The following is a 27,255-nucleotide window of genomic DNA, read 5'->3' as shown; positions in this document are numbered from 1 at the left end:
CCTCCCCTCTCCGGTCAGGTCTGTGTTTTATTACTAGAGATAAGAGTGATGTCATGTGACCTCCCAGAATCCTCCTCACCTCTCCGGTCAGCAGGTAGATGATCTCCAGGGTGAGGTTTAGTATCTTCTCAGTCATGTGACTCCGGTCCTCCTCCATCCTCATTGGTGCCGTCATTTGAGCTATACAGGTCTCCTTGTAGACGGATAACTTTGGGAAATGAAAGTAAGAATTATTTGGATGGTATTGGTCACACAATAATAGGAAGTGGATGCGAGGGAGGCAATAGGAGAGTTGCTGTACATTTAAGTCTACTGCCCCCATGGGAACACATTTAGTTTGGACTGTTTATTGTTTGTTACCTTTCAAAGGTCCCAGAACTCTCCTGACCTGCCCCTCTTCTCTGTTGGGTTGTTTTGTGTCTGAACTGGTTTTGTTCAGTGTTAGATCTGCGGACAAGGAATGATAAATACAATCCTTCTGCCTTCTTGCTATTTTCCTCCCTCTGACAATAATAATGGAACATATTCTTCATGGTAGGTTGGTGAATGTTTTCCTGACCAGCAATGTAAGGGGCTCTATGCTCCATAGTCCTGACCCCTGCACCCCATCATTGTGTTGGATGCATATTGTAACGATTTCCCATTTGCTGCCTGTGTAGTGTAATAATTGCCACTTGTAGGCCATGTATGGTCAGGATGGTCATTGTCTTGTCTATTTATGGTCAGTGCTGTTTGTTTAGAGGACCATATTACAAGAATTTATCTCCAAAATGAAGAGAATGTTCCAGCCCCGTAAGCGGGGGAAATGTTCTCCCCCGAAGGGGTTAATCTAGGTTTCCACACTATATATGTGTTGTATCATCATCTGCTGGAGATAAAAGACGTCACAGTGACTATGGAGGAAGAGGACGGACATGACGGGGGGGTTACTGGGTGTAAATAGAAAATAAGAGCTTATTACCTCCTCTACTGCCACTTCCAACAATGTCTCCTCTATACTTCCTCCCGACTCACCTCTCACCTAGAACTTCTTATTTATACCTGACATCACTTCCTGTCTGTACCGGACATCACTTCCTGTCTGTATTACGTGAAGACATCTATTATCAGTATTAATGAGATCACCACCTTGTGGAGCTCGGAGGAGCTGCAGCCCCAAGAAACAGCTCATCATTTGATTATGGCTTTGTGCTGTGTGTGTGTATTGTCCTTATAGACTTTTTCCTTTGTAAATATCAGTGCTGCTGCAGCACTTTCTGTACATCACAGAGATGCCTCCTTCCAGGCAGGATTAGGACATCCCCCAAGGTGTCCTAACGTGGATCTCTTAAATCATAGCCCTGTCCATTCCAAGAGGTCCAGAAAATCCTCAAGGCACCATGATGGCCACAGCCCAGACCGCAGGTCCTATTCTTCATGCCACCGGTCCCGTTCCTCTGGTTGCAGATCCCAGTCTTCAAGACACAGATCAAGGTCCAGAAGACAAGAATGGTCCCCCTCTCCTAGGTCCCATACAAAAAAATGCTTGACCTGTGGGGCTACTCCGCTACCAAATACATTGGTCTGTGAAGGTTGCTTTGTGGACTATGCATCCAGCCGCGAACTAGAAGATCAGCAGGTTGTGGACTTGCTCAAAAAAACAATGAAGGACTCCTTCTCTGAGCTTGTGGCTTTGGTTCCCACTCAGCCAGGCTGGCAGATGTCCCAGGTACTGAAAACAATCTTCCCGGTCCTTCTACAGCCATTACTCCTATGCCTCCGTCAGGCATAGGAGGACTTTTCAGAGGACTCTTCAGAGGAGTCAGATTCTTCTGGCTTCAGTTTTCCCCTGGTGAAACCATTTATCCAGGCAGTCAGATCCGCGATAGCCTGGGAGGACGCAGAAGAACCTCCCCAGGAATCTAAAGTCTACTTCCCGTTCCTCAAAAGGAAGAAGGGTTTCTTCCCGTTGATGGGTGAAATTAGTCGAGTCATCCAAAATGAGTGGTCAAAGATTGACAAAAAAACTCTCATTGGGACGTTTCAATAAGTTATATCGCTTACCAGAGTCGGGAACACACTCGCTAAGCTCCATGGCAGGGGTAGACGCATCTGTAGTGCGACTCGCAAAAAATATAACTTTACCTATGGAGGATTCCGCTTCTTTCAAGGATCCCCTTGAAAGACGAAAAAACCTGGACCATAAGAGCAGCTACTTAGCCGCAGGAGCAGCGTGTAAGCCAGAGATCGCCCTCACCTCTGTGTCTAATGCCATCAGAGCTTGGACTGATAATATGGAAACAGCTTTGCGCCAGGATATTCCTAAGGGGGATATAATTAAAGCCTTGGAAGAGATCAGGTTATCAGCAGACTCCGTCGGGGTAGCAGCCATAGACACGATTAGGTGCTCAGCAAGGTCCATGTTGCACTCAGTAATGGCTAAGAGGGCCTTGTGGCTGAAACCCTGGACGGCTGACTTATCCTCCAAACAAAATTGGTGCAAAATACCTTTCGATGGTAAGGCATTATTTGGAGACAAGATGGATAAAGCGATCTCCAGGTTGTCGGGGGAAAGTCCGGTATGCTTCCCCAGGACAGAAAGATGTGAAGATTCAGACGAGGCTCTTCTAGATTCCGCCAGTCAAATACTAGGGATTTTAGACAATCAAGACAACCCAGAGACAGCAGAAGACCCTGTAAGGGTACTCAGGCATCCTTCTTGAACAGGAAGAAGAAGACCCTTCCAGCTCCGCTGGAGCACAAGCAGTCTTTTTGACGCCAGATGGACCCAGACACTCCCGGTGGGAGCCAGGCTAAAGTTCTTTCTTCCACTCTGGGCCAACCATTGCCAGGATCCCTGGGTCCTGTCTACAATTGGATGGGGACACTTCTGCAGTTTATCTCATCCTCCACCTCAGAATTCCTTCAAAAGAACAGAGATTCCATCTTCTCCACTGAAGGCTCAAGCCCTAAAACACTTTGTAACATCACTCCAATTTCCAGGAGTGGCTGTTCCAGTTCCCCTGGCAGAGAGCTTCACAGGCTTCTACTCCACCCTTTTTCTGGTCCCAAAGAAGATGGGTGGATGGAGGCTGGTGATAGATCTAAAAAGGCTCAACAGGTACATACAACCCGAAAGCTTCAAGATGGAGTCTCTGCAGACAATTATCCAGGCAGTTCAGCCATCAGATTGGATGATCTCAGTAGATCTGCAAGACGCGTATCTACATGTCCCAATTCAAAAATATCTAAGATTTACAGTAGGACGGATCCACCTCCCCCAGGGTGTTCACCAAGATTGTAATATTAGCTCTAGTTCCCCTGTGGGAGAAGGGCTTGAGAATATACCACTACTTAGACGACATCCTCCTCCTAGCAAACAGCCCAGATCAGTTGGTGTATCACCGAGACATTCTTCTCCAGTCTCTAAATGAACTGGGGTGGCTGATAAACTGAAAAAAGTCAGCTTACACCTACACAGCAGATGATCTATCTGGGGGCAATGTTCAATACCCAGGAGGTGACAGTATCATTACCTTCTCCGAAGATGAGGATCATCATCCAGAGAATGGTCAAGGTCACCCGGAGCCCATACCTGATGGCTTCTCAATGTTTGAGCCTCATTGGCACAATGTCTGCTTGCATACCGATGATTCCTTGGGCCCATTGGCATTTGAGGTATTTCCAGATGGGTTTCTTGGCGCAGTGGAAGAGACAACGACTCTCGCAGACGACCCTGCTGACGGAAGCAATGCGCAGGGGCCTTCACTGGTGGACCTTTCCAGAAAACCTCTCCAAACTCGTCACCTCGGTTCTTTCCCCTGTATCACAATTACGTCCGACACAAGCGGACAAGGCTGGGGAGCCCATTGCGGGGAAACCAGGATACAGGGAAGATGGCCCTGCTCCATCCAGGGAGTGGTATCCAACATCTTGGAGATGAGGGCAGCATTTCTGGCACTGACTTCATTGGCATCTCAAGTCAAAGGCCAAAGGATACTTTTACACCTAGACAACAGGGCAGCTGTTGCATATCTGTAGAAGCAGGGGGGCACTCACAGCAGATCACTCCTCAGAGAAGTAGGGCCAGTCATGCTCTGGACAGAGAAGAACCTCCTAGATCTCAGAGCAATGTATCTTCCGGGCAGATTAAACACAGAAGCGGACACACTGTCCAGGAATTTCCAGGACAACAATGAGTGGGCCCTTCATCCCCAGGTCTTTTATCAAATTGCCAGCCTCTGGGATCCAGATCCAGGTTTGCCTATGTTTACTAGTGGTTGTCACCAAGTTGTAACTTTTATGCTGTTCATTGTGATATTTGTGAATTTGACAATAAACACATTTTCAACCCTAAGTAAGTAATAGGAAGCCTAACTAGCAAACTAACTATATACAACATGTACAAAATGAGGAACGCAGATAAACAGGGTGAAATCAGAGATGCAAGGAAGAGTTAGGAAACTAGACTGGGATCAGGAATAAGGGGGGCAGACCAAATGCTGTGAGGAAAGGCACAATTTGGAAGGAAAGAAATGGTATGGAGGGAAGGACTGAAATTGTTTTGTAACCAAATGACACCAATTCATCGGAAGCAGAAAAGGTAATTTGGTAGTGGGTCTTGACAGCAGAACCTTTCAATGCAAGAAACAAAACAGGTTATTTGCAGAGGAAAAGGTGTGAAAAAATAAAGAGAACCCAGGGGACAGCATGGTTTGTTTCTGAGGAGGGGGCAGAAGCCTCCAGGAACCGTGTCGTTCAGCAGGGTGATCAGAGTGGCTCTGAAAGTGAAAAGGTCCATGTAGACCCCACAGAAAGCACATGCTGTATTGCGATTCCTAATACTGTGGAGCCTAGCTGCCTTACGACCCTCCCACTGTGATGCTAACAAAAGTAGTTGCAGATAGGGAACCCCCCCCCCCACCCCCAGGTTACAGATTCACCCCTCCAGATCGGCATCTGTCGCTGTGTCAAAACAGGAATCTGCAGAGCATATACAGAAATTTTTGGAGGTAGGGGACTTTTACGGTACCAGAAACTCAAGAGAGAGAAAAATGTAATGAAAAAATTAAAATTTATTTAACAAATAATCCACATATATATAAAATCCAACATTTAATACAGTTCCCTATGATCTATAACAGAAACCCGATATGAAAAAACAGGTAACATTCTATTAAGAACCAACATGATCTCCATCCCAATGCTTTCAACATGTTTCGCCTTAATCGGCTTCCTTAGGAACAAGGGACTAGGAGTATCCACATCACAGAAAACAATATGTAACTCTCTAAATACACATAAGGACATAAAAGAGAACAAAAAAAATCAATTAATGAATAATAGTGAAAACACATAGCTTTATAATTCAAATAACAAAACAATAAATGCAAAAATAGCATAGGAATCTGCAGAGATTGGCAGAAGACTGAAAGAAGTGATCCAGCTGTGGCGAGGCATTGATCTCACTGCCGCTGTACTGTGCTCCGGAGTAGCTGCATTGGTTGGGGACTGCCCCCTGCTCTCCACAACAGCCTATAGACCAGTGGGAAATGCAGCATGGGATGCTGAAAAAAATGGCCCCAATGGTGCCACCCCTCCATCTCCACCTTCCCGCCACTGTGTGACTAAGCTCCATGTCAGCACTCACAGCCATGGTATAGAATCAGCCCACCCCTCTCTTGCAGCAGCACTCATCTTCCAAAGAGAAGAAGGAAACCATGCACTGTGTTAGCCCTTGTACACACGGTCGGACACTCCGACAACAAAATCCATCGGATTTTGTCCAAAACGTGTGTTGCATACACACGGTCGGACAAAGTTGTTGGAAAATCTGATCGTTCAGAATGTGATGGCGTTATTTAGTTACAACGGGACTACGTTCAGGCTAGTAGCCAATAGTTATTTGAATTTGGATCTGAGCATGCGTGGCACTTTGTCCGATCGGAATTCTCTACACACAATCGGACAAAGTACGATCGGATCATGTTGTCGGAAAGTTTTACAGCCCAGCTCCAAAACTTTGTCCGTCGGATATTCTGATGGAACCCACACACAGTCAGATTATCCGACAACACGGTCCGATCGGACATTTTCCGTCAGAATGTCCGACCGTGTGTACAAGGGCTAAAACTTGGTTTTCTTCCATAAAACGGCCTCCCCACATAGTGTAAGCACATACAGTACACATTAACCACTTCAATACCGGGCACTTTCACCTCCATCCTGCCCAGGCCAATTTTCAGCTTTCAGCCCTGTAACACTTTGAATGACAATCGCGCAGTAATGCAATGCTGTACCCAAACGACATTTTTATCACTTTATTTAGACTGTTAAGCCTTGTACGCTCATCCAAATACGCATGCTTGGAAGCAAGTATGAGCCGGAAGTGATCGGTCTTGTAAAACTAGCGTTCGCAATGGAGATATCACATTTGTGACGCTGCAAATTATGAAATCTCTCAATGCAGCTCGCATTCTCTTCTTCTTTATAATGGGATAATAATCAAGCTGCTTGGCTGGTGATATTGACAGAGTTCTGCCAAACATATTTCAAATGGCTTTTTTTTCTAGTGATATCCAGAATAATAAATATTTTTTTTTGGGTCAAGTTACCACAACTCCATACAACTATTTTGGTGTCCCTTGTTAATTTGACATTGTATTTTTGAAATGTAACTGCCTACTCACAAACAAACTGTCCTTTTTTATGTAAACCACATAGCAAAAGTATTTTTCAAACTAAATGTTTTTTTATTTAATAGGGAGCACAAGGTCATGAAAAAAATCAAAAGGAAGGCAACAATGGAGAAACAGTTGGAATTGGGGAAGCCTTTGTACCCCAGGGCAGACATCAATTATGTGAAGTGCAAAATTGGGAACCTGAGGAGTCCATTTAATAGGGAGCACAATACGGTCCTGGACTCCGAGAGATCGGAAGCAGCAGCAGATGACATATATGTCCCCAGGTGGGTCTTACAACAGCCTGTGTTTTTTGCCAGACCAGACCGAACCCAGGCCATCCCTCTTAACACTTCCTTCCACATCGGCTGAGGACATTTTTTTGTGCATTCTTTAATAAAGCAAATAAACTAAATTAAATAAAAACTAATTCTCTGAACAAAAAATAAAAAAAAGTAGAACTCAAATCATAATAAAAAAAAAAACTAAACAAAGAGAAAATTAGAAATTGTAGGGGTGAAAATTCCCAGCCCAGCGGGCTTGTTGGGGGTGTTGGGGCTCTATTTGCCACAGTCCACCATGCTGCTGTGGTGGTGGTGGTGGAGGATTGTCATCTAAATCACAGATGTGAGTTTTCTGTGTAATTTGGCCCCTCCTCCCCTTGTTGAGGAGCTTCAGGATCAGCTCCTCACACTTACTCCATATCCCTCAGCTTATTGCCTGTCATGCAGCCAAATGACTCCTGTGCATCCGGGGCCGTACTAATGGCACTTGTTGCATATCTGAGGAAGTCAGCCACGGCATCATCCAGGTTTCTGGTCTTCCTGACCCTTTTAGTAGGAGGGCGTAGGAGAGGAATCTGTGACTCTGTCTGGCTGCTGGGCACGGGCTCGTCCTGACAAACTTGTGAATGAAAATGGGACATATTTTTGGTTTTTGGTTATCAATCACACACAATTTTCAGCTCATGACTGTTGCAAATTGAATGTGGACAAATAGAAAAGATTATCATTCTGACCCCAGCATTTTTCATTCTTGTCCCAATCATTTTTGGCCACTACTGTCTATTGATATGTAAACCACTTTGTTAAGGCAGAAATTTGGGATCAATAATGTCTAGTTAACATCATTCTATTTTTGTCTACAAATATGTTCAACAATGCTATACCTGGGTCAAGCTGGGCTCCTCCACATCTTCTTCCTGGGTAGAAGGACCAGGGTGGATCGCAGGAGCTGTGGCCTCAGCTGATGTGGAAGGAAGTGTTGAGAGTGATGGGCATGGTTCTGTTTGGTTGGACAAATGCAGGCTGTAAAAGTACTACAGCCTGGGGACATATATGTCATCTGCTGATACTCCCGATCCTCTGGGATTCCATGACCTTCTTGCACTCCCTATTATATGTACCATGCAGGCTACCAATTTTGGCCTTCAAATAATTGATGTCTGCCATTGGATACAAAGGCTTCACCAATTCAGTTTCCCCATCACTGCCTTCCTCTTGATTTTATTTGAGTAATCCCTACTCTTGACTTGCCATACACATGGCAGCTCCAGGTACTGCTGTATAAATTCTGTCAAAAAGTCTGGCGCTGTGAATTTATCCACCATTGTGAATGAAATTAATTAGCAGATGTTCAGGATTATGTCTTGATTATGCTACGTACAGAGTGCACTATGTACAGAATGCAGGGTTCAGGGTGCACAACATACAGCATACAGGGTTTAAGAGTGCACTAAATAGAGTGCAGAGTTCAAGAATGCGCTATGTACAGAGTAAAGGGTATAGGGGTGCTCTATGTGCAACATCTTATTTCACCCCTCCTTCTTGGTTCTGACCTCTGCACCCAGCACTCTGCACTTGGCCTCCCACCTCTGCACACATCTTCCTCCACAGCCCCCCCCCCCCAAAGTAAACTTCACATCTGTGCTCTCTCCTACCTAATGCAAGATAGCATTTACAAGATTGCCTCTATTCATGGCCCCTATTGGGTCAGCAAGTCCTCAAAAGCCCCGCACACAGGTCGCAGAAGCTGGATGTAGATTATAAGAACACACAGCCGCCAGGTACCTCCACCACTGACAGGTTATGCCGGACCAAATACACATGCAGAAAATGTTTACTCCTATTGACAAAGAGACCTGTTCCGTGACAGTGGAAAGCAGATGGTGAGAACAGGAGGTGGCGGTCGCTGCATGGGCCACATAACAGAACCTGACAGGCTGAAGTCGGCCCTCAGGTCTTGTGTTTGCCACCTGTGGTCTACTGGATGGTATGCCGTCTGCTCTAACTCTGGAGATGTATTTTGGATTATGCTTACACTATACCTGCTCTGACCTCAGAACTGTATATTGCATTATGCTTGAAAGCTTTTTGATCTGTACCAGGATTCTACTGCCAGTAGCTATTTTCTACCTGGTCAAGCTGCAAGACTAGAGGTATACTTACTTGTCCCATCCATTCAGTCCTGATGCTGTTTGGCCAGGAAATATATAGTTCTAAGATCTGGGGGAAAACAAGTACCGGTAGGCCTGCTTACCTTAAGGGAACAGGGGCTGCTGAAGGCAGAACAAATGCTTGTCAGCTATAGTTCCTGACCTAGGCACCAAGTTGTACATCACACTACAGGAGAGGTTTAAGAACACTTGGTCTTTTCTCCATCAGCTTCTGTATGTAGTCTTTTACTTCCAGGTGGATTTGGTATCGAGTTAAGAGTTTTTTGCACTGGTTATTCTGACTCCGATTGTTGTGAAGCGACTATCCCTTGTGAGACCTCTATGCCTGGCCTGTATAAATATAATCACTGAGGACAATCCTCATCAGATAGTTGAACTCACCAAATACCGATTTCACCCACAAGATGCTTTTATTCTGAACATCAGATGACAGGATACAAACAGATGAATAGGTTGTGGTATTTATGCGGTCAAAAGATGATATTGTCTGTAGCTTATGTAGCAGCCATAACCCTTTATAGGGTGGCCTTGACTTATTGGGCTAACCGGTTACCTCCACTTGGCTTGTTCTTCCACGACTAGGGGTTCCCAGGGTTGATACCCAACAACTTGGACGCTGACACCAATAAAGTCCTTTTTGAAAGGTTTTATTTTGCAGGGGTAACATCCAATAACACAGTCTCGTATAGGAAGAGAGGGCAAGGGTGAAGAACTCAGGCACCTTGAACTGCAAACATAACAAAGTCTCTAATACCACCCAGAGAGTAGCCACTTGCAGCTGAGTACCTCACGGCTGAACAGAGCTCTAGCCAGAGACCATGGCAATCAGCACATTGATCCGGAACTTGTCAAAACCTCTGAATGTGTACAAATTATAACTGGAAGTGGACAGAACCTTTTTCTTCTGTACCTGGAACTTTCACTGTCTCCTTGAGTACTGGAAAAAGTGTGGATTCGTCAATGTCCTTCCCAACTCAGTAACCAGGCACTTCTCAGGATGCCACTTGTTGGCCCTCCTCTGAAGAGTCCTCCCCCGGTCACTTTCACAAGCTATGGTGCCCCTTGTTGACTAGTATTTATGATTATGTGCATACCCCTCAATCATTGTAGTAGTATGGACATATACATATCTAGATCTGAGAGATCTTGTACAAAAGAGATAGTTCAATCAGCAATACACATTTATTTATAGGGTTACATAATATATACAAATTACACACCAGACAGTATGTACATCACAATATACAGTGTAGGTCCCCTGGCTTACATGATATTTACAAATTACTCACAGAATCGTATTTACAATACAATATAAGGTGCAAGTTCAGAGTTAGATTACCTGTTAACTTCAGGTCAGCCCATGGTGACTGCCGTGTGCTCCCCTACCAGAGTGACTTGGCTTGCTCACAAAGCATTATATCCCCCCCTACTTCCTGTAGTGTGGCTAATCTAATTTTCCCTAATTGGTCACTGTACCTAGTCAATGTATATTGGGAACAGCCTGATTGGATGAGTCAACAAAAGCTGTTGTTTACTTCCCAGGTGAGATGTTATCAGGGAAAACAAAAGGCCAAGCTTTGAAGTTGAACCAATTACAGTAACACCAACACAAACACTCAATACTTTAAATATATATTTAAATCTAATGGAAATATATTTCTAATTACAATGTTGTACAGGTATTAATGGAGATTTCACATAAACTCATAAGGCTACAGATGGCCCCTTGTGGCCAGTTTAGAATATGAGACTCGGCCACACATAGAATAATGGTTTATGTGCAATCTTCTTTAATATTTTGAACGTTTGGCTTTGCCCTCTGAAATGAAATAAAACTCTTTGAGAAGAAAAAAAAACTTTTAAAATCCCCATCTCTACAGTTCACATTTCTGGATCCCAGTATCGGTAGTCCTCACTTGTTCTGAATGTAATAAGTCCATAATAAAAATCATAGGATACAAAATACAATAAAAAAAACAAGAGGGATAAAAAAAAAAAACATGAGGATCCTTGTTCTCAACCGTCCAATAATGTTAGTGCGAAAGTCAATAATGTCAATCTGGTCATGTTGCCCTTGCTTCTGGGACAGCCTTCCATGGTGATTCCCGTTGGATACCGCGTACAGTAATGGCCTTTGGATCAGCTTTCCCGCCTAAGATTATACTTTGTTAATGTGGAGAGAGGTAGAGAAAGAACACCACAAGTACATTTGAGACACATGCATTCAAATTAATGCTTGTCTGGTAAGTCTGAGCAGTTAGGACCTTTTATTAGAATTACCATAGATATACTGCGACATATTAATAAGACCCCTTTCTCAATGACATGTGTAACAATTTGGTTACGCCCTTCAGCCAGGTGTCTGATTTCCACCCCCCATCTTTCTTCCTCCATGGTCATATGCCTGCAAGTAACTCTGTTCTGCCTTCTGCTGTATACCACTGTGTGTCTGTGTATGACCCTTCAAGTGTCCAGGGGGCTCTTGTTGCCATCGCAACTCACCACTACCTCCTGTTACTGAAGCCATGTTCAGTGCTGGTCCCAAACATTGGGCACCGTCCTTGGCTACCATGTGTAGCTACTGCACGAGCCCTGCCTTTAGCAGGCTACGGAAGAGGTCATCACTTTAAGAGTTCTCATTGCAGATTAGGCAGTGTCGCCTACGCAGACAAACATGACTGGATTTCAGAATACAGATAGGTGTGATGTCACCAGTCACTAGTGGCTTCAGGAAAAATCTAAATAAAATACTCTTAAGTACAAATGTACTATACTCCCTGCTATTTGCCAATCACTATGAGTCTCACCAGTCCCAGTATATCTATATGATATTGACGCAATGCTCTTTGAACTTATTATGGCACAAAAAGAAAGAAATGAACATTAAAAAAAAAAAAAATCAATGACCACATCTGATGACTGCCCAACATTAGAACTGTAGAGAGGATTGTATGTCACATATACACAGAAAATAGTCACATGGCTGTTGCTAAAGCCTTATGTTACTATTGTCATGATAATAGCTACAATGACCTAAGATTATATAAAACAATTATCCACTGTCATAAGAGAAAAACAAAAACTGTTGGATACTCGACCCATCCCCAAAATGCTAAAGGGAAGCTTTTAATATTCTATATCAACATTTGTAATTGCTTTAAATTTTCTCCATATAATGTTCCCCATACTCCCCTCTTTTTTTTATTTTTTTTATTTCACCATAGGCAAGCCAAACTGAAGAATCACCCAAAAAATTAAAATAAGGTGATATAGGAAGTAAAGAAAAAAAAAAATAGTTTTCTTTAAGAGAAAAAGTTGAAGGAGAAAAAAACAATAAAGAAAAAAACTATTCAGATTGAATGCTGCCTCAACCTTTAATTTGTTAAAGAGCCTTGAATCTGTAATTGTGTTAAACGAAATGATTGAATCTGCTTTCAAACATTGCGCAACACCCTCTCTCGGTGGTGATTAACATATTAATTGACTCTTAGTGCAAAACAATTTGCAAGTCAAGCAGGCCACAAAAATTTGTATTAGAGAGAGCAGGACCTCTGTTTATTGAAACAGACCGCCCTAAAGAAGTTAGAATTTAGTAAGGCCTGACTGTAATTAATTCCATTCAAGGCTTCTCCTTAAAACCAACATAAAATTGTTTTAAGGTCCTCATCTGTGTTTCACAATACTTTGCCCCATCTGCGTCCGATCATCCATCCTTGTTTGGGCAATTACCCTAAAATACAAAACTTAAAAATCATTAATAACACCTCACTGTACCTCTCTGAGAGGTTCATAATGGTCTGCAATAGTAGTGGATGCTTGGAACAGACTTCCAGCCAAGGTAATGGGTCCATTAACCGTAAGTACAGTCAATAATGTCCAGGACCCACCCCCATATCTATACTCGGACAGACCAAAAATTATGGAAAAACTGGGAGGGTTTGTAAATACTTAAATTCTAAACGACAACATGTAGATCTATAACCTTCACACATATTAGCATCACATGAGTTAATTTGGAAGGAAAAACAAAACAAAACACAAGACCTACTGAATCCATAAGATGCCACAAGGTGCAAAGTAATGTATCGTGGTAGTTTCCGAGTGTCAGAGTGAAAGAACCTTCACTCTAAACCACAGGAAAGGAGAAAACCAAGATATACACAACATCCCTACAGTTCCTCATAGTTATAGGGATTGAAATTTCATATTTTTGCACAGGTTATTTATTCGCAAGTACATTTAAACTTGTAAAAAAAAAATTATAAATTTAAACTGGTACCAGTATTGAGCTCATTTCCAATGAAAAAAAAAATTATAAACAGTACAACGCATGCGCATTAGTGTGATCACACTTATTTATGGCCATAAAGCAATGTTGAGTACACTCCATAAGAAAATCTTTGTTTACACATGGACAGTTCATACCCATGCATTCCATCGCTTAAACATACACATTCATTTCGATTGCATCCCATACATCCTGGATAGCACTTTGGTATTTGCAAATGAATTGTTATGTGTTTCTGCAAACGGGAGAGAGAGAAAAAAAAAACAACAACCAAGAACAGCAACCAAAAACAAAAAATAAAAATAAATTGAAGCAAGAGTAAGTTTCTGTACTAAGCAACACTTATACCCTATACCTTTGAATATTTATGGCAGTCTTCTGATCCTTTGGGGAAGATAAACACCTATATTACTAATAACCATGTTTGAATACCTAGCCTACTATACATTACCTTAGGTGTATGTATTTATGTATATACATCTATATTGATACATCTTCTTAACATGTAAATACTTTTTCATGAGCTCCCTGCACCTGGAAAATATAACTTATACAAAAGTTATTACCCTTTTCCCTTTCTTTGGCACAAAGAAAGCAAACACTACCACATTGTTACATTTACATTGGTATATGTTCACTGACATCCGCACTTGGATCTGGTGAAAATAAATTACTCAGATCATAGACATCTGAATGACACATTAGATCTGGTACTTCTTTCACTGTTTCTACATTGCTTATATTTAAGTTTTGTTCCCCGTAAGAGGAAGTCCTAGCAGATAATATAGATAGATTGGGCCTCCCTCCTGTATTTTCTGTTTGAATGGAATAGACAGTTTTCTGTGGGGTCTTAACAATTTGATCAAAAGATTGTTTTATTTCTTTCAGTTCTTTATTACACTGTACCACATCTGCATGGCATGCTTCATATTTTTCCTTAAGAACATGTTGTGATGTTTCCATTATTTTATTGGTATTTTCCCAATTATGAATATGTGCCTTCAGTAGCTTAATCTCATTTTCAAGAGACGTAATTGTGGTTATTAACGTAAGTTCTTTCAGAACTGATCTCCTGTGCTGTAATCTGAGATCGCTTTCCATGGTATTTACATTCAAAGGGGAGCATGAGGCTATTTGCCTTTGACTAGTAACTGTGGAGCCATGCCTATAGATCTTATCTTTGGAGGCATTGTAATTGTAATGATGTCTCTTTCTGTTTGAAAAGGTGGCCAATTCTCCTGTAGTGTGGCTTGCTAAATAGGTATTTTTGTTTGTAGGCTGGTGATAAATCTTTGATTTCACAGAATTAGACCTTCTGGCTACATGAAAATAATTGTGCATACAATCCATGATACTTTGATATGAATCTTTAAGAGGATTTATAAAAAATCCACATTGACTTTTAAATTTTGGATGGGCATTAGATATTAGGAGGGTTTTGTACTCTGGGTCCTCTCTGTTTACATTTCTCCGTTTGCCTACATAGTAAGCTGACCATAGCCTGTTTGCATAAAGAAGTGGATTCTCATTATTTTCCTGTTTTGTTCTAAACGCTGCTATTAAGCCTAGGTCAAAGGGATATAATATTTTTAGCAGTTCATCTACAGTTTCATTGTAATCTGCTCTTCCTTCTTTAACATGATCTGGTAAGGAAGACCATGTGTCTAATTTAACTGTTAATAGTAAAACTTTAACCTGATCTCTGGAGTTGGCAATTCCCAGTAATTTACATCGTTGCAAGACATTATCTGCATGAAATGTTATGTGCACTCCTGGCAATAGTTTGCCAATATTGTTAGCTACAAGTAGCACATTTTCTAAAGACTGTCTGTCCTCCCTATCCATCTTTTGTGCTGTACTCTCAATTCTTGTTACATGCACTTCATCCACTGCAGGAATCATCTTTCAAACCTTTTTTTTTTTTTTTTTTTTTTAAATAGACTGAATCTTCATGCATATAAACATTGGGCAACAGCTCTTTTCATCTCCTTCTAATGTATCTGGACTCTTCATGTACAAATTCTATAATATATTTAGCTTTTAGCATAAATGATGTGTTCCTTAGTATACTAACAGTAGGCTTCCTAATGATTACACACTGTACAACACAGCTATTTTTTTATAGCCCATTTCTATATTGAGCACCTAGATCACCCAATGTTACTTTTTAGCATTCAGATGAAAAACCCTTTCATAGTGTGCCTTTTGTAGATATTGCAACCCCTTGAGATATTGCTGAAAGAGACCACCAATTTTTCCTGTCCCTTCGTCGGTCGCCATTTGTTGACTAGTATTTATGATTATGTGCATACCCCTCAATCATTGTAGTAGTATGGACATATACATATCTAGATCTGAGAGATCTTGTACAAAAGAGATAGTTCAATCAGCAATACACATTTATTTATAGGGTTACATAATATATACAAATTACACACCAGACAGTATGTACATCACAATATACAGTGTAGGTCCCCTGGCTTACATGATATTTACAAATTACTCACAGAATCGTATTTACAATACAATATAAGGTGCAAGTTCAGAGTTAGATTACCTGTTAACTTCAGGTCAGCCCATGGTGACTGCCGTGTGCTCCCCTACCAGAGTGACTTGGCTTGCTCACAAAGCATTATATCCCCCCTACTTCCTGTAGTGTGGCTAATCTAATTTTCCCTAATTGGTCACTGTACCTAGTCAATGTATATTGGGAACAGCCTGATTGGATGAGTCAACAAAAGCTGTTGTTTACTTCCCAGGTGAGATGTTATCATGGAAAACAAAAGGCCAAGCTTTGAAGTTGAACCAATTACAGTAACACCAACACAAACACTCAATACTTTAAATATATATTTAAATCTAATGGAAATATATTTCTAATTACAATGTTGTACAGGTATTAATGGAGATTTCACATAAACTCATAAGGCTACACCCTCCAGGCCGAGAGCACACCCGGACACCTTGAATCCTCCCTCAGTTACTGTGCCTCAGACCAGCCGGTTCCGAGACTCAGGAACAGACGAATCCTTACTCCAGATCAGGCGGGTCTATTGGGGGTAACCAACATAAAAATGTTGCGGGATGTTGAACACCCCGTGACTGGGACCCCTCACAGGGCTACCCCGGTCCTGGAACCAGAACAGACCACACGGGCCTCACAAACTCCTCTCCTGAACACGTGACCTCCACATCTTAAGTGCCCCTTCCCAGACTCCTCAGCGGGGCCTGGCACACCCACTGATTGGTTTCGAGAGGGCTCATACCCAAAACGTCCAACCAGGCCTGGTTCTGAATTGTCATGTGCACCTCACTGTACACATGACCAAGCAGAACCTCCAACACAGCCCAGCCAAACTGATGTCAAGGTTAACTTACATAATTAACCCTCAGAACCCCTATGGTTCTGAGGCAAAAACAAAATTTACACGAGTGACATTTTGTCCAAAATGTCATCCGCTACACTTACAATGCAGAATACATGTGCCCTGCTACATGTGGCTTGTAGCAGTATCCATGACACAGGAAGTACAATCACAGGAAAAAGGGTGGAGCATTACATACAAAGGAAGTGTGTCAAAACATAAGGGAAAAAGAACATGGGAAAAAAGTGCATTACCACAAAGGGTCACTAGATGGCAGCATGTGAACTAAATATAAAACGTCCATAGAGAATGGTTGGGAAAATTCTATGCCCCGTAGGGGCAGCATACTGGTGTTTTATCCACCAAGGCTTCATAAGCTTCAACCACTTCAGCCCCAGTGATGTACTGGTACATTGCAGGCCTTTGGGTGGCTATAACGGCAGCCGTAGGCATCATCCTAGTACTGATTTGTGATGGCCACTGACTGTTTTTGTAAAAGCAACCCAAGGGCTAATTAGCCACTAAATCATTTTTATAGGTGGCAGAAGGGGTTGCCACTAGAGGTCGACCGATATTTGGCGTTTTTTTAATTAATCAGCATCGTCCGATTGTGCTGATGAAAAAGGCCGATTATATCTTCAGCACGACTTGCAAATGACTTCTGTAATAGAAGTCAATGCAAGCTGCCTGAAGTCTTCCGTGGAGCGACTTCTCCTCTCTGGGCAGTCTGCCAAGAAAAGACCAAAGAGATACAATGTTTCTTCTTATTCAATGAACTGAACTTGGTGTGTAGGAGTTCTCAGTTTAACGATTTAAAGACTAAATCTTTTCTGACACTTGTTGCTTACAAGTAAAAATCCCGTATTTTCTGCTAGAAAATCACTTGGAACCCCCAAAAATTACACACACACACATATATATATATATATATATATATATATATATATATTTATAGCAGAGACCCTAGGGAATAAAATAGCGGTTGTTGCAATATTTTTTGTCACACGTTATTTGCACAGTGGTCTTTCAAGCGCAATTTTTTGGGAAAAAATACACTAATGATTTAAAAAAAAAAAAAAAAACAGTAAAGTTAGCCCATTTTTTTTCGTCCAAAAGTTTTAATTACCTGTTTTGTGTATTTAATATATATATATATATTTTTTTAATATAAATTATACGTACAAGTGAACAGATTGGAGGTTTGTTTTGTTTAATATATGTTTAAATGTAAGAAATTTTCTGTATCACTTATTACTTAAGGCTGCTTTCACACTGGAGTGGGCGGGCGTTGGCGGTAAAACGCTGCTAGTTTTAGCGGCGCTTTAGCGTCATTTTAGCGGCGCTATTCAGCTGCTAGCAGGGAAACTAATAACCCAGCTAGCGGCCGAGAAAGGGGTTAAATGCGCTTGTGAAGCGCCGCTGCCAAATCGCATTGCAGGCGCTTCGGCAGTGGTGCCCATTCATTTCAATGGGCAGGAGTGGTGGAGGAGCGGTATACACCACTCCAAAGATGCTGCTTGCAGGACTTTTTTTAATGTCCTGCCAGCGCATCTCCTCATTGTGACAGCACTCGGGGCTTCCACACAGACTGCAGGGGAGCCATTTTGCACGCACTTTACAGGCACTATTTTTAGCCCAAAAGCGCCTGAAAAACGCCCTAGTTTGAAAGGTGTCTAACTGTTATATTTTATGAGATGAAGGAAAAAAAAATAAAAATCGGCCTAACATATCGGCCCAAAATTATTTTTAAAAAAATCGGCATCATATATCGGCCACCGCAATTTCTATATATCGGCATCGGACACAAAATAACCCATATTGGACGACCTCTAGTTCCCACCCCCTCCTGCTGCCTTCCACCACCTTCCCAGGCTCTCCTATCCAATCCACCTGCCTTACAATAGAGATGATCGAGGACCAGAACATCCCCAAACATTTAATTTGGTATTATATTGTGTGCACTAAAATTGATTGAAGTGTATTTAAAAAAATAAAAATAAAAATAAATAAAAAAATGCGTTTGAAAAATAATACCAGGTGACATAAAAATTGCAACAACCCCATTTTATTCTCTAGGTTCTTTGTTAAAAAAAAATTGCATTTGCTTCCTGGAATCTATCTGCCCTTAGCTCAGCCATGCAGGCAGCAGGGTGTGCTTAGCTAAGAAAAATCCTCCTCCCCTTCTGAAGACTCCTGGGATGTATGACATTATTTGTCTAGACCTGGAAACCAGGAGGTAACTGGAAAAATGTAAAAAAAAAAACAAAAAAAAAAAAACACAAGTTTAAAACACGTAAATATGATAAATATTTCCTATCTTTTTGCCAATGTTAGCAGCAAAAGAACTAAAATGAGTCTCCGTGTGGACTGAGAGGGTGAAGTTCTGCTTTAAAGCAGAGGTCCACCCTAAAGTGGAGCTTCCGCTCATTGGAACCCTCCCCCCCTCCGGCGCCACAATTGGCACCTTTCAGGGGGGAGGGGGGGTGCAGGTACCTGTACAGTACAGGTATCTGCACCCACTTCCGGCATAGATATCTGCAGAATATACGCCCCTTTCCGCAGATATCTACGCCCCTTTCCGAAGGTCCCCCTCTGTCTGCTGGGAAACACACGGATCCCAGAGACAGCGGGGACCATCCTTATTGCGCAGAGCGACTCGCGCATGCGCAGTAGGGAACCAGGAAATGAAGCCGCAGGGCTCCACTTCCTGATTCCCATACCCAAGATGGCGGCGGCAGCACCCGAGAGACGATCGAGAGATCGGCTTCGGGTGCCGACATCGCGGGCGCGCTGGTCGGGTAAGTGTCCTTATTTTAAAAGCAGCTGCAGTATTTGTAGCTGCTGGCTTTAAAAAAAAAAAACGGCGGACTCCCGCTTTAAATGAATCCAAGCTAGATCAATGCAAAAAAAAATAAAAAATACCTGGAATTCAGCTTTTACCTCTTTTTTTTCGACAAATCAGCTGCTCTGTCCGTCAATGTGAACCCGCTTTCTGTGGTTTGCAATAGTCTGACCTTTTTGGGTCGGTCCGCGATCTACCACCTCACTTATATTAGGATTTACAGAGCTGCTTTGCCTTACCAAAAACAGAACCTAATCTGTTACCTGTGTAGCGCACCCCCTAAGAAGCCGCAAGCAACTGGGATACCCCACCCTGCGCAGCCAGGCACACCTTATTTTTACAAGTACACTCGAGTCAGAGAGCAGTCCTCGACTTTGTTTTATTGAGGGTAATAACTTGGATAGGAATGGGAGATTACGGGGTGCCCATTTGAATTCAACAACTTCAGGGACATCTCTTCCTATATACAGTCTCTATATACAGCCCCTCTTCTTCCTCCAGCACACTGTGTATACCTGACCGTCACTCAGATGAAGCAACGGCCCATTACGGGCAGGAACCCTAAGCCCTTGTACACATCGGACATTCCGACAACCAAATCCGTCGGATTTTGTCCAAAACTGTTGTATACACACAGTCGGACAAAGTTGTTAGAAAATCCGATCATTCAGAACGTGATGACGTTATTTCGTTACGACGGGACTACGTTCAGGCTAGTAGCCAATAGCTTTGGTCTAGGAATTTGATCTGAGCATGCGTGGCACTTTATCCGATCGGAATTCTCTAAACACAATCGGACAAGGTCAGATCGGATCATGTTGTCGGAAAGTTTTATAGCCCAGCTCTAAAACTTTGTCCATCGGATATTCTGACGGAAACAGTCCGATGGAGCCCACACACGGTCGGATTATCTGACAACGCAGTCCGATCGGACATTTTCCGTCGGAATGTCCGACCGTGTGTACAAGGGCTTAGAGTCCATTCACACAGGGGCAACTTTGGATCCGACTTGAAGTCGTCCCAAGTTGCTTCAAGTCGCACAACATGATAAAATCAAAGTAAGTGAATGGATCCGTCTTAATGCACACTACTGAAGTCGCTCTGACTTCAGAAAAGGTTCCCGTACTACTTCAATCCGACTTCTAGGCAACTTGTACCCATTGATTTCAATGGAAATTGCCTCCAGTGGAAGTTGCCTCCAAGCAACTTTCCAGGAAGTAAAAATAGTTTTCTAGGCAACCCCTTCCTCCCACATGGGGTGATTAAGTCCCCTGTCCTGGAGGCAACTTCAAGTTGCCTTGTAAGTTGCCTCAAGTCGCGCTGTGATTCATACTCAAGTCGTGTCCAAGTTGCCTCCCAAAGTCTCGCTGGAAGTCGCGTTGCCCCTGTGTGAATGGACTCTTAGGTGTGTAGTAGAAATTTAGTGTCCAGCTTACATCACTCCTGTGGCTACTGATCCCAGTACCACCTCTTCTGGCACTGCCAACCCACCTGACTGCAGCTGCCCCTTCAGGTTAACTTCTCCCCACTGTCCTCCAGACCAACTCCAGTCCTCAAGGCGCCCCAACATGTCATGTTTTCAGGCTCTCCATTATTTTGCACAAGTAATTTGATCAGTTTCAGCGCCTTAGTAATTACCACAGCTGTTTCATCTGAGGGAAATCCTGAAAACATGACCTGTTGAGGCGCCTTGAGGACTGGAGTTGAGAAACACTGCTCCAGACTGACACTTACCAGCCCACCCGGCTGACTCTCAGGAGATCTACAAGATGTACTGACCTGCTCCTGCTGTCCTCACTCCTTGCTCCTGTGCCTCCAGGAAAGCCTCCTCCTGTGTATCATAGAAAGGACCTTCCAGCACCCGAGCCCTGGCCCGAGGTCACCCCCCCCCCAGAATAGGGGGCTCCTTCAAGGGCCACCTACAGTCTCCTCAGCACTGCATCTCCACCTTCCATCATACTACCCTGCTGGCATGACTCATGCCTATTTATGAGGTGGCCTGCTAACTGCCAGCCATTTTACTGGGCACTGGCTGAGGCCCTCATAAATATTCATTGCAGCCCCTCCTCACTCCCGCCCTCCAGCTCTGGAAGTTTCTACAAACTTCCAGACCAGGGGGAAGTGCCAGAGAGCTGCCAGATGAGTCACCCAGCCCTGACCTAAAGTTAACCCTGACCCAGATTACACAGCTCAGGCTTAGCCCTGAGCTAACTATATTTTGCCTGCCCTAACAGACCTACTCTAATTCTAGCACTCATGCTAGAGCAGGGGTCTCAAACTGGCGGCCCCCCAGCTGTTGCAAAAGACTTGTTGCAAAGCCCCTATTTTATTTAATAGAATTATTTCCTACGATCCTCAGCGCCTTCTAGTGGTATTTGTACTGAAATACCTCAAATTGGGAAAAATACTGCAATAGCGGATTATAGCCACTAGATGGAGCTGATGTTCATAAGAAATTACTGTATGAAAAAAAAAAAGAAAAAACAGCCAGAATTTGTCACAACTGGATCATTGCTTATCACATTCGTCCAACAAATGTTTAATAAACAGACCCTTTAGTTTCCTTCGATAGACATGGCTCCAACTAATTTATTATAAACAGACTTCTAAGTGTTTGTGAAATCTTACACCTAAAAATGTACTCAGCCAATGAAAGGTAATGACTCCATTTTTATTGTTCTCCTGCCATCAATGGCCAACACGGTACAACACTTCATCCATGTCTTTGGTGATCTCTGATCTCCTTATCAACTGTTTCTTCCATGATGAAGATCAGCCATGGAGTATATCTGAGGTGTATATCAGGGTGTGCTTCTTCCCCACATGAGAGCTGTGATGTCCAGCAACATTCATATAGAAGACATTTCCCACACTCAAGGCACTAATACACCTCGAGGGTTGTGTGGGGTCCCTGATGTACAGGAAGACAGGACTTCAGTGAGGAACAATTCCCTCACTCAGGATAGGAACGTGGCTTCTCCTTCATGTGTATTCTCCGATGTTTGCACAGATGGGACTTTTGTGAAAAACATTTCCCGCACTCAGGACAGGAATACGGCTTCTCCCCCGTGTGAGACCTCTGATGTCTCTGCAGATTTGCCTTCCGCTCAAAACATTTCCCTCACTCAGGACAGGGATACAACTTTTCCACCGCATGCAATCTCTGATGTCTGTGAAAAGTGGACTTCTGTGAAAAACATTTCCCACACTCAGAACAGGAATGCAGCTTGTCCCCCGTGTGCAATCTCTGATGTTTGCGAAGGGACGACTTCACCGAAAAACATTTTCCGCACTCAGGACAAGAATACGGCTTCTCGCCCGTGTGCAACCTCTGATGTGTGTAAAGAGAGGCCTTCACTGAAAAACATTTGCCACACTCGGAACAGGAATACGGCTTCTCACCCGTGTGTGATCTCTGATGAATAGAAAGATTAGACTTGTCTAAAAAGAATTTCCCGCACTCAGAACAGGAAAGTGTCTTCTGCCCCGTGTGCAATCTCTGATGTCTGTAAAGATGGGACTTCCATGAAAAACATTTCCCGCACTCAGGACAGGAATATTGCTTCTCCCCTGTGTGAGATTTCTGATGTCTGTAAAGATGGGACTTCTCTGAAAAACATTTCCCGCACTCAGGACAAGAATATGGCTTCTCACCCGTGTGAGACCTCTGATGTGAGACAAGAGCTGATTTTTGCACAAAACATTTCCCGCACTCAGAACAGGAAAATGGCTTCTCTCCTGTGTGAGACTTTTGATGTAGGGCAAGTCTGGATTTTTGTACAAAGCATTTTCCACACTCAGAACAGGAATATGGTTTTTCTCCCGTGTGCAGTCTCTGATGTGTAAAAAGATTGCATTTCTTTGAAAAACATCTCCCGCACTCAGAACAAGAATATGGCTTTTTCACCGTGTGGGATCTTTGATGTCTGTAGAAATTTGATGTCTTTGAAAAACATTTCCCACACTCAGGGCAGCAATGTGGCTTATCATTTGTGTGAGATCTTTTATGCACATTAAGATTCGATTTAAAATGGAAACCCTTCCCGCACTCAGTACAGGAAAACCGCTTATCTGTTGGGAGAACCACACTTTCCTTCACAGTCTGAGGTTCCTTAATAAAAAATAAATACCATTGTCCATCTACACTGTGTGGTGCCGGATGGACATTTGAGGTAGTCGGGTTTTCTCCTGGACTATACTGTGTGATGTCCTCATCTTCTACTTTACAGTCTGGAGACAAAGTGAGACAATCCTCTGAGGTTTTCCTCATCTCCCGTCCATCTACTAAAATAGAAATACAAAGATTATTACTAGACATGAGCTGATTGGTTCCCCTAAACCAGGACTCCGCCCACATCAGGCAGCTTTGTCTCTGAGGGTCTTACAATTCCCCCCTCAAGGTAACTAGTAAATGGGTCCTCTGATCTCCTACCAGATCATTTCTTTATTCATGGACCTTAGTCAGAGAGTGAGGAAACAACGAGAACTGTCTTTTATAGGAGTGACAGTGATGAGGGGATTATAGGACGAGTGTCCCCTCCCCCTCTATCACTCATTGCCATCTTCCCAACACAAGAAGTCCTGCACTTCCTTATTTAGTCCATGATTTAGTCATGAATAACAGCGGGGCTGAGCCCCACCAGAGGTCAGAGAGTGAGGATGGGGGGAGAACAACCAAGATGAAGACTGGACTGATCCTGAAGACCCCCATCATTGGGATATTGACTCCTCCCTCATTATCACTTTCTGTTCCAAAGTTTGAGGATGTTATCACATTATTATCAACATGTAAAAGGTCTGTGCTCCAATCAAATCATCAGATATAAAATTCAAAGCACATGTGGGGAGAAGAGAGGTCAGCAACAAAAATCAAACATAACATATAAAAAAGGTACCAACATCCCCGAAAGTAATGGACCGCAAAAAAATTGAGAAGAGTCCTCCCTAGGGCAATACTGATCCTAGTTCAGATCCCTGGATTAGTATTGCCCTAGTGGGGATGCTGTCTCGTTGCAGGTCCGCCTTGGGGTTCTCAATCATTCACGGCTTCCTGGACTCGCTTCAAAATGTTATTGGACAGCGGGCTAGTCCCGCTGTCCAATAGTGTCTGCACGGCATGTTCAAGCTGTGGGTCACTGCTTTCCTGGATGTTGTCATCACTTCTGGGTTGATGTGTACCGGATGTCGTCATCATTTCCGGTTCCGGGTGTTAGTCCACGATCCCCTTTTTGCGTCCGCGTGACGTCATTGCGGCGTGACGTCACACGCCGTTTTTCGGTGCCACGGGGAGGGATATAAATAGTACACACTGTGTAAGTTGTTTTGGGTTATCTGGGAGCTCATGCGATAAATGGAGGCGGTGCAAGGTATTTTCTTCTTTCTATTTGTGCGCGTTAGGAGTGGCGAGTATTGGGGCTTTGATGGATCCTTGGTTGTTTATCTAGGTGGAATTTTCCCTTGCCGTACAGATTCACTTTAGCGGTCTCCCCCCCCCTGAACTGGGACCTCTGATTCCTTACTACCCCAGTGCATCCCCTCAGTTTGGATGTTCCCTGGGGGGGGGGGGGGGAGCTTGGAGCAGTCTTAGCCCTTGTACACACGGTCGGAGATTCCGTCGGAATGTGTCCGATCGGAGCGGTTTGTCGGATATTCCGACTGTGTGTGGTATGCATCGGACTGTTTCCATCGGAATATCCGTCGGACCAAATTTTCCAACTTGCTGGAAATATTTTCCGACAAACTGCTCCGATTGGATATACTCCGTTCATGTGTAGAGAATTCCGATCGGACAAAGTGCCACGCATGCTCAGATCAAATTCCTACATCAAAGCTATTGGCTACTAGCCTGAACGTAGTCCCGTCCTAACCAAATTACGTCATCACGTTCTGAAAGATCGGATTTTCCGTCAACTTTGTCCGACCGTGTGTATGCAACAGTTTTGGACAAGATCCGTCGGACAAAATCCGACGGATTTGGTTGTCGGAACCTCCGACCGTGTGTACAGGGGCTTACAGTAGGATGTATTGAGGTGAGAAGTGCATTTAAAAATTGAAGATGGCCGTTAGTATATTTATTTTTTATAATAAAATATTTGACTTTTGTTTATATGCTTTTGCAGATTCCTAGATGGTGGAGTCTGAATTACGTAGGGAAACGGTATTAAGGCTCTTTGTGGCCCACCGTCTGTGCAGAGATTATCATATTAGTCATGATATGGGTTTATGGCGAGTACAGTCCGTTTAGGTGGTGTCCTATGGACTTGTGCTCTCTTCATCCCCAATTTGATTCATTTTTTTTTGCTGTGTAATGTATATATTGCAGGCATTGCAGCTTCCTTATCTGCTAGTGACATCTTAAAAACCACATCCCTCCCTACGAGAAACCTGGCACATTTGGACCGGTTTATGTACGCAGGTAGGAGACAAGGGGGGACATGTGAGAGTGGGCCTAGCCACACCCCTTTTTTTATGGGAGTGGATAGCCATGCATGTATATTTATACTGTATTTATTACTTGTATTGCTATATATTAATTGTTATGTTTTTCTCTTTTACACACCTAAGGTTGTGCATGTCTTGTCATTTTATACTTATCTACTGGATATTCTCGGCCTTTTCCAGATGAAGCCGTTCCGGCAAAACATGTTGAAATTTTAGGACATGAGAACAATCTGTATGTGACTTCAGTTCTTTCAGTGGTTAGGGTTGTGATGTGTGTTATACCCAGAACTATGATTGCAACTGTAGCTCTTACTTTTATCCTGTTTATTTCTAATAAATGATCTATTTGTATTTTTTATATATTTGCCTTGTTTTGTATATGTTGTACCTTTAAAGTGGTTGTAAACCCTCCCCCATGACTTTGTCCCATGTAAATCAGCATAATGAACACGGCTTGTAGATATCTCCTTACTTGCTTAGTATTGTTGTAATCCTTTTTGTTCTTTAGAATGAAGTCACTGAGCATGCCCAGATCTCCCCTGATTTACAGTGTCCTATCATATAAGGTCCCCCATCAGATAGTGTCCGCTGTTTACTGCGCATGCGCAGTACACAACAACACAGATTCTGAAAATTGCCGAGGATGAACGGCGCCTGTGCCGTGAGTCCGGGTTCTAGCCCCACCATCCAAGTGGACATAGAGCAGGAATATAAAAGAGCCGAGCGCAGCGAGGCCTAGTCCGAAGCGTGGTGAGCGAAGCTCGCCCGCGAGGAGCCCTCTAATATTCACAACCCTATGTGCGCTTGGATGGTGGGGCTACCACCTCCACTCACGGCGCAGGCGCCGTTCAGCTTCCGAGATTTTCCAAAGCTTCGTCTGCTCCGTACTGCACATGCGCAGTACGGGGCGGACGCTGTATGATGGCAGGACACTATCTGCCAGAACAACGGCACACTCATTGTCTTATCTATCTGTTATCAGGACTTCCTACGGCACACAAAACTGAACTCCCAGGAGGCTGCTAATCACTCATAGCTTCCTCCTACCCCCCATGTGACCTCACATACAGAGTAAAGCAGGGCATGGGACAGAAATAACTGCAGTCTTATCAGCTGAAGCTGATAGGACTCATACAGGCAAACACTAGGTAATCAGCACAAGTAAATACTATGAAATAAAACAAGTAAGCTATGAACAGGGAAGC

General features: G+C 43.2%; 1 protein-coding gene and 1 pseudogene across 2 annotated transcripts in view; both read right to left on the bottom strand.

Moving 5' to 3' along the window:
- The window catches only part of LOC143989512 (uncharacterized), an 84,100-nt pseudogene that overhangs the window by 6,210 nt on the left and 50,635 nt on the right, over positions 1-27,255 (bottom strand). The window contains exon 10 of the transcript XR_013277040.1: positions 22,580-23,680. The product of XR_013277040.1 is annotated as an uncharacterized LOC143989512 (transcript). The remainder of the gene's footprint in view (positions 1-22,579; positions 23,681-27,255) is intronic.
- The window catches only part of LOC143989468 (uncharacterized), a 109,271-nt gene that overhangs the window by 71,106 nt on the left and 10,910 nt on the right, over positions 1-27,255 (bottom strand). The window lies entirely within an intron of this gene.

The sequence above is a fragment of the Lithobates pipiens genome, unplaced genomic scaffold, assembly GCF_037356315.1.
Source record: "Lithobates pipiens isolate NorthernLeopardFrog02 unplaced genomic scaffold, aLitPip1_a1.2 Scaffold_18, whole genome shotgun sequence".
NCBI lineage: Eukaryota > Metazoa > Chordata > Amphibia > Anura > Ranidae > Lithobates > Lithobates pipiens.
Note: the sequence above shows the minus strand (reverse complement) of the source record. Positions and strands in the feature narration are given on the sequence as shown.